Source organism: Amphiura filiformis, chromosome 7, assembly GCF_039555335.1.
Source record: "Amphiura filiformis chromosome 7, Afil_fr2py, whole genome shotgun sequence".
Classification (NCBI taxonomy): domain Eukaryota; kingdom Metazoa; phylum Echinodermata; class Ophiuroidea; order Amphilepidida; family Amphiuridae; genus Amphiura; species Amphiura filiformis.
Window position 1 is genome coordinate 41,164,879 of NC_092634.1, and position 7,261 is coordinate 41,172,139.

A 7,261-nucleotide genomic window follows, 5' to 3' on the forward strand; every position below is an offset into this window, starting at 1 on the left:
AAAAAAAACAGGTGCAAAATATTGATTCCAATATATCGACTTAGAAACAAAATTTTGTCGGCCTCGCTTGATTTCCCAATTTAAATCTCCCCCAATTTAAAACGAGGGCAGTATACCAGAATTATATTAACTAGTAACAAACGCACGGCGCATGCGCGAGCCGGGAAATTCAGTTTTGGTTTTGAAACGTAAACAAAGCTGAATATCAAAACGACTCCATGCAGAAAATCACTTCTTTTTATAAAACTAGGCAAAATTACAACAATTACTTTAGGGAATATAAACACCAAAGTCATATCTAGCACATATGTCAAAAAGAAGTTGAAAATTCATCAGATAAGCGAGAAAGGGTCGAATTTTCGGTCAAAAAAATTTCGAAAAAATCATATTTTTTGGCCTTAAAACTTGGCCATAAAAAATTCCCGTACACCACCAATGTCATGATTTTGGTCTTCAAAAATTAACTGAGTAATCCTCATAGTGTTTTCAAGTCAATTCCCCGGGAGACGGAGAAACGGACATATAGAAAAAAGATATTTAATTTTATTTAATTTAATCCACAAATTGACACCTGAGTCGGGGCGTTGCAAACGTGTCGTACATGTGTAGGGACCGATTCTACAGCAAGCTTGAACTTCCCGGCTCGCGCATGCGCCCTGCGTTTGTTACTAGTTAAGAATTATATGGCACAGCCCAGATGGTGCAAAACATGAAAACTAAATTCGTAACAGTAATACATTCTTCAAGAACAGAATATTTATATTTCGTGAATACGTTGCATTTAGACTCATTATGCCATTTAAATAATGTCATATCTCAACGACGCAAAATGCTAATTTCACAATTTTTGGTAAACATTTTTAATGACAACACTGTTATGAATATGTAAAAATTATAAGTTTTTTTTTTTTAATTCAGACATCACCCTATAACACTGTACTTTAGGAATGTTGGGTATTCAAAATCCATCCGGCACAGAATTCTCGACTAATATATTCAACGCAACTTGCCGAACAGGTATACTGCCACAGTTAAACAAGTAAAGCATGATGCAGTCATGTCTACAGTATAATTCACCACGACCTTTGCAGGACTTAAACCCCATTAAAAGCTATTAAACCAAGATAACACTCATTGAAAACAGCTCAAGTGATTAAATCAAATCATCTCTGGTTAAATCCACACTACACATGTTTCTGTTTTACCTGTGCAATGAACAATGAGCTGGTATTATAGTTTCAGTTGGGTGAACGATTATAAAGCGAACGCAAGGTAATAATACTGTGTAGGCTTTTGTATACGAACTGAGACAATGGTGTGCTTATTGTTAACCAGCGTTCTTGAAAATGACGTCACACAGTGACGTTAACTAGGCAATTGCCTATACTTCTAACATACACTACTTGTAGAGGTCACGCGTCAATTGTGAGAGCTCTGTGTATTGTATATAGGAAAACGGACAGTAACTGCAGTATGGCTTGCGGTTCAAACTTTTCTTCTGCCAAACATATTTGAGAGCTTATGAAAAGAATATACTCACACGGTACCAGCCTGGTTAACACTTGCACTTGACTTACCTTTTCATGTGGAGCATCTTCTTGACACCATGTTCATGAGTGACCAGAAAACTGCAGGACGACACGTATTTGTGAGCGAAAGAGAAGCACTTTTTATTTTACTATCGCTATGGAATATCTAGACCTAGTAAAATTCGAACTCACGAAGTAAATTTCTGCGGGTTGTGCTACTTGTTAACTGGGTCTGGTTACATTCACAAAAATGTAAAAATGCGTAAAATGTCTCATTTGCATAACAAGGAGCAACTTTAAGAAGTAGTAGGCTTGGGAGCAGAGTACGTATCTTACACTTCCCATAACGCATTTCTTCTAAATTTATTTCAATTTTATGTATTGATTTCCTGTGTTGTGCCACATGAGTTGATAGTGATGAAATATACCTCAGTGAACAGACCACGTGCAGATTTTGCAACATATGTTTGTTTCTTACCAGCGACCCATTTTCAGCCAGTCTGTTCTCAAAATGAAAACAAAGGAAACCTGTAAAAGTAATGGGAGACTCATATATAAAAATAGGGTCAATACCAAGATGTATTATTGCTTCTTGATGAACATGGGGAATAGTGACCGTCAATCCTCTTTTGTGCAACCATTCAAATATGCATTTGGAAGAAACAATTTGATTGCTCGTCTAGGAGAAATAAGGGCTTCACACGTTGATCATGTTTCAAACGAATGCATAATTTATTATGATTTCGTTATCAAAAGCCACGTTTAATACAAATTACTTTGTAACAAAACAGTCATACTTCTTAGGGCGAATTTCTCGACGGGTGGCTTAGCAGTTGGCTAGTCTAGCCTGAAGGCTTAAGAGGTCGTAAGACCAGGCTTAACTGAAAACACGTTCCCCGAAACACGGCTACCATAGCCTCGAGGCTTCGTTAGCCTGTGGGCCAGGCTTGTAGGATTAGCCCCAGGCTTCGGTAAAATTTGCATTTCTCGAAATCAGTCTTCTGTAGCCGTAGTCTACGCAAGCCTGTTAGGCCAGGCTTACAGCGGCTTTTCTTGGCCCTGCCTCAGAGCAGGTCTTAGGTCGTAAGCCTTGGTCTATTTCAATTGACAAATTGCTTAAATTGTAATGCAAAGTTTTCATGGTTTTTCTTTCATATTTTGAACCAAAACAGATGCTGTCTTTCAATTAACATATAGTAGGCCCCTACCCCTAAGTAATAATCATTGTTCGATTTAGTTGAACATTTCACCATTTTATTTATTTATTTATTTATTTATTTATTTATTTATTTATTTATTTATTTATTTATTTATTTATTTATTTATTTATTTATTTATTTATTCAAACTTCTTTTGCCTGGGTAACAAAACTCAGTGTAAACACTGTTTTTCAGTTTAGCCCAGGGGTCAAACTTAAAACATCAAAAAATAACCAATACATATTAAAATACATATCACCTTTTATTTATTTTATTTATTAAAACACTTTTTATTTATTAAAACATTTTATTTTAGTGTTCATTCGAGTCAGTTAAACCTGCTGTTAGTTGAACATTTCACCATTTTATTTTAGTGTTCATTCGAATCAGTTAAACCTGCTGTGATATATAAAGGCCTACTCATTTTGAATATGGACTTTCTTTTGGAGCAACGGTGCCAAAGGGGTGCAATTAAAGCAAGACGCAATCTTCGACGTCAACTTGCTATCGTGAGCGTCTTCAGGAGAGGAAGGATCCTTTTCTGAAGTATTCGTATACCAAATTTAAATCGCGCTGCCGATTCTGTAAAGGCAATGTTTTAAGGCTTACTGATCTGCTTGAACCTAACTTGTAACGGTCAACAAATAGAAGTGCCCCCCCCCCATGTTTGACATGTCCCAAAACCTTGACCTTCCACATGAACTTGCTCCCATGCTTTCCTCTTTTTTGCCTGAGATTTATTATTTTGTAAACATGTACATTTGTTGCCTGAGTTCGACTTCACTTCGGAGCTTTCGGAGGCATGCTGAAAGTAATCATGGTAATAATGATTATATTTGTGAACGGAGTCGTTTCGTTAACATACCCGAAGGAACAGTTCTTGAAACGTTTGAATGATCAAAAAACAAAACTTTTTATCATCATCATCATCATCATCATAAACTATGCACTCATGCTAAATTCGCAAATAGAACATGAAAATATCAGCAGTAGCACACGCGATGGTGGTCAAATGCTTGGTTATGTTTTTGTTTTTGCACCAAAATTATCCTTAAATAATGATTTACTTTTGACAAACATGCGTATGATTTGTTTGAAGTGTGAAACAATTTTTGCTTTAGGCCTACTTTTAGGGGAATCGAAGTTTCCTTTTCTGTAGGCTTGCAGTTTGACCCTTTTGAAATGCAAAAAAACCACAAAAGAATGAGTCGAGTAAAAAGCATAGAAGTATCATTCATGCAAGCAGGACTCATAATAAAGAAAAGTGGAAATAAAATAATACATAAAAGACACAAAAAAAGAAAAAATACTAGTCTTGCATATCAAGTTGTGTACAGTGGTGTAAGCCCAAGCACAAGACCGCCGGTCTAGGCTAGTCTTTGCGCTGCTAAACATGTTAGTACGGTAAACCGTGAAGGACAACAGCTTATGCACATCTACCTCCAACTGCCTATATACAATTAAGTCGCTGGTAAAAAGGGACGAGGTTGTCAAGCGTTAAGCCGGCAAGGCCACTAAGACCAGGTTGAATCTGCGTTCAAGAAATCCGGCTACTGTTAAGACTCGGGCTTCGAGAGCGGGCTAGGCTTAGTAGCCTCAAGGCCACCTTAAGCCAAAGGCTTACTAAGACTCCTATCGAGAAATTCGCCCTTAAAGTCTTACTATACGATTCTGTCAAATTTGAATTAGGTTATTTTTTGCCAAATATTATAAAATGTTATTAGTAAGGGGCTGTGTAATAATTATGAGCCGGGGTAACATTTCCAAATGACGTGCCAAAAATTGCCCCCTCTCCCTCGCCCTGCCAAAAATCGCGTTCTTTCCTCTCGGCCTGCCAAAAAGTCGTTACCTCCACCCCTTGCACCTGGCAAATCCTCTAAATCAAGCAGCACTGTTTAAACTATGTCACAGACCCTAAGGGCGAGTTTCCCGACAGGAGTCTTATTAAGCCGTAGTCTTAAGGTGGCCTTGAGGCTACTAAGCCTAGCCCGCTCTCGAAGCCGGAGTCTTAACTCTAGCCGGATTTCTTCAACGCAAATTCAACCTAGTCTTAGTGGCCTTGCAGTCTTAACGCTTGACAACCTCGTCCCTTTCAACCAGCGACTTAATTGTATAGGCTGTTGGAGGTAGATGTACATAAGCTGTGGTCCTCACGGTTTACCGTACTAACAAGGTTGCCGTCTCATTATCGCAATGTTCCCGGCGCAAAGACTAGCCTGGACCAGCGGTCTTGTGCTTGGGCTTATACCGTACACAACTTGATGCAAGAATATTGCGTCTGTTTTTGTGTCTTTTATGTATTATTTTATTTCCACTTGACTTTTTATGAGTCCAACTTGTATGAATGATACGCCTATGCTTTATACTCGTGATTTTTTCTTTGCATCCCAAAAAGGGTAAAAACTCTAAAGTGTGCTGAGGCTTGTGGATCAACGTCTAGGCGTTGTGCCTGTGCGTAGCGCACTATAAATCACTGCGCTTTTTTTTTTTTTTTTTTTTAAGCCTGATGGAAAGGAATCTGTGATTCCCTAAAAGGAAAGCAACCAACGTGCTATCTACTGCTGATAACAGTAGTCTTCTCAGATCTCACATGAAGTTATCTGTTGGTACAATATTTATAATTATTTAAGTAGAAGATATAGCAATATTATATGCATCTTATCCGTAAATTCAGTTTTAATACTGCATACATTATTGTTTCGTGTCAAATATTTACTATATCTTTACCAATTTTGTCCTTCTTCTATTGGTATAATATAGGCACTCCAAAATAATATTGTAATAGGCCTACGTATGAAAAGTACGAGTATCAAACTATTAAGGCTTGGATAGGGACAGGTGGTATCATATAGGTCTTCATAATGATGATGATGCTGCTGATGATGATGATGATGCTGCTGCTGCTGCTGCTGCTGCTGATGATGATGATGATGATGATGATGATGATGATGATGATGATGATGATGATTATGATGATGATGATGATGATGATCATGATGATGATGAAAGATTTTTTTTAAAATTATATCGTTGTTAAAAAAACCATCATTCAAAATGAGTAGGTCTTATGATAGCAACAGCTACTTAAAAAATTCAACTAACTCAAATGAACACTAAAACAAAATGCTGAAATGTTCAACTAAATCGAACAATTACTTACCCACAGTGGCGTAACTAGACATTTTCATTTGGGCTGGGGTGGGGGAAAGCGGGGGCAAACATAATAAATGAGGGGCAGGCATCTTTCATGCTGTTTGGGTTTGTAAGGGGTGGAGTGGGTCTGAGGAGTTATGGGATCTGCTTGGAATGTGTCCCCGGAACATTGGCGTAGATTTCTTTTTGACATGGGGGGGGGGGGGGGGGGGGATTGAAAAAAAAATGTTACAAATGCCATATTTAAGGTATTAAAGCTGCATGGTGACATAGGCCAATGGTACAAAAGTAGGATAAATGCAATTTATTTAAAAATTGAGTTTTTAAGGTTAAAATGACCAAATAATGAGGTTAATTAATAACTCTCAGAAGTAGGCATAATTTACCTTTTTCATGGGGGGGGGGGGGGGGCAAGAGCTTCCCCCGCTCCCCCCCCCCCCCTAGACGCGACTGCTTACTCATGTTAATTGAAAGACCGTCAAAAATATGAAAGATAAACTTTGCGTTACAATTTAAATAATTTGTAAATTGAAATAGACCAAGGCTTACGACCTAAGACCTGCTCTGAGGCAGGGCCAAGAAAAGCCGCTGTAAGCCTGGTCTAACAGGCTTGCGTAGACTACGGCTACAGAAGACTGATTTCGAGAAATGCAAATTTTACTGAAGCCTGGGGCTAATCCTACAAGCCTGGTCCACGGGCTAACGAAGCCTCGAGGCTATGGTAGCCGTGTTTCGGGAAATACGTTTTCAGTTAAGCCTGGTCTTACGACCTCTTAAGCCTTGAGGCTAGACAAGCCAATTGCTAAGACACCCGTCGAGAAATTCGCCCTAAGTGACATCATATCAGGATGCATTTCACTATAAACGATGCTATAAACGATAAACGAAGTCTTCAGTTCCATGCGCTGCGCTTTATTCCGTGAGTATAGATGAGTTGACTTCTGACGGTAATGCCTGACAGTGTGCGCGCGCATCATATTTTGTTCAGGGCTCGTGTTTTTAAAACTCCCGCCGCGCCACATCACTATAAGACTATTGAACAATATAGAGTGTATGCAATAAACCCAAGCGGAACGAGAGTTGCTAAGTAACCGCTACCCGAACCACAAACACATGCATGATCAGACAACAAGTGTTCAATTTCCCCATAGCTTCCCACGTTGTACACATGTCAGTCGAATTTGGCGGTGTTGGTTTGTTTGTCCTCAAGTTATAGCATTGTTCACTTTGTGTTGAACATTGTACGTGGCCCTCACTGTAATAACTCAAAGATAACCGTGATCATCATTTCAAGAGGTCACTCTCCCGATTAAGCTAAACAACCTATGTGGAGGAATTTTATGCATGAGCAATCACATCAATGACGTAGTAATGAATACC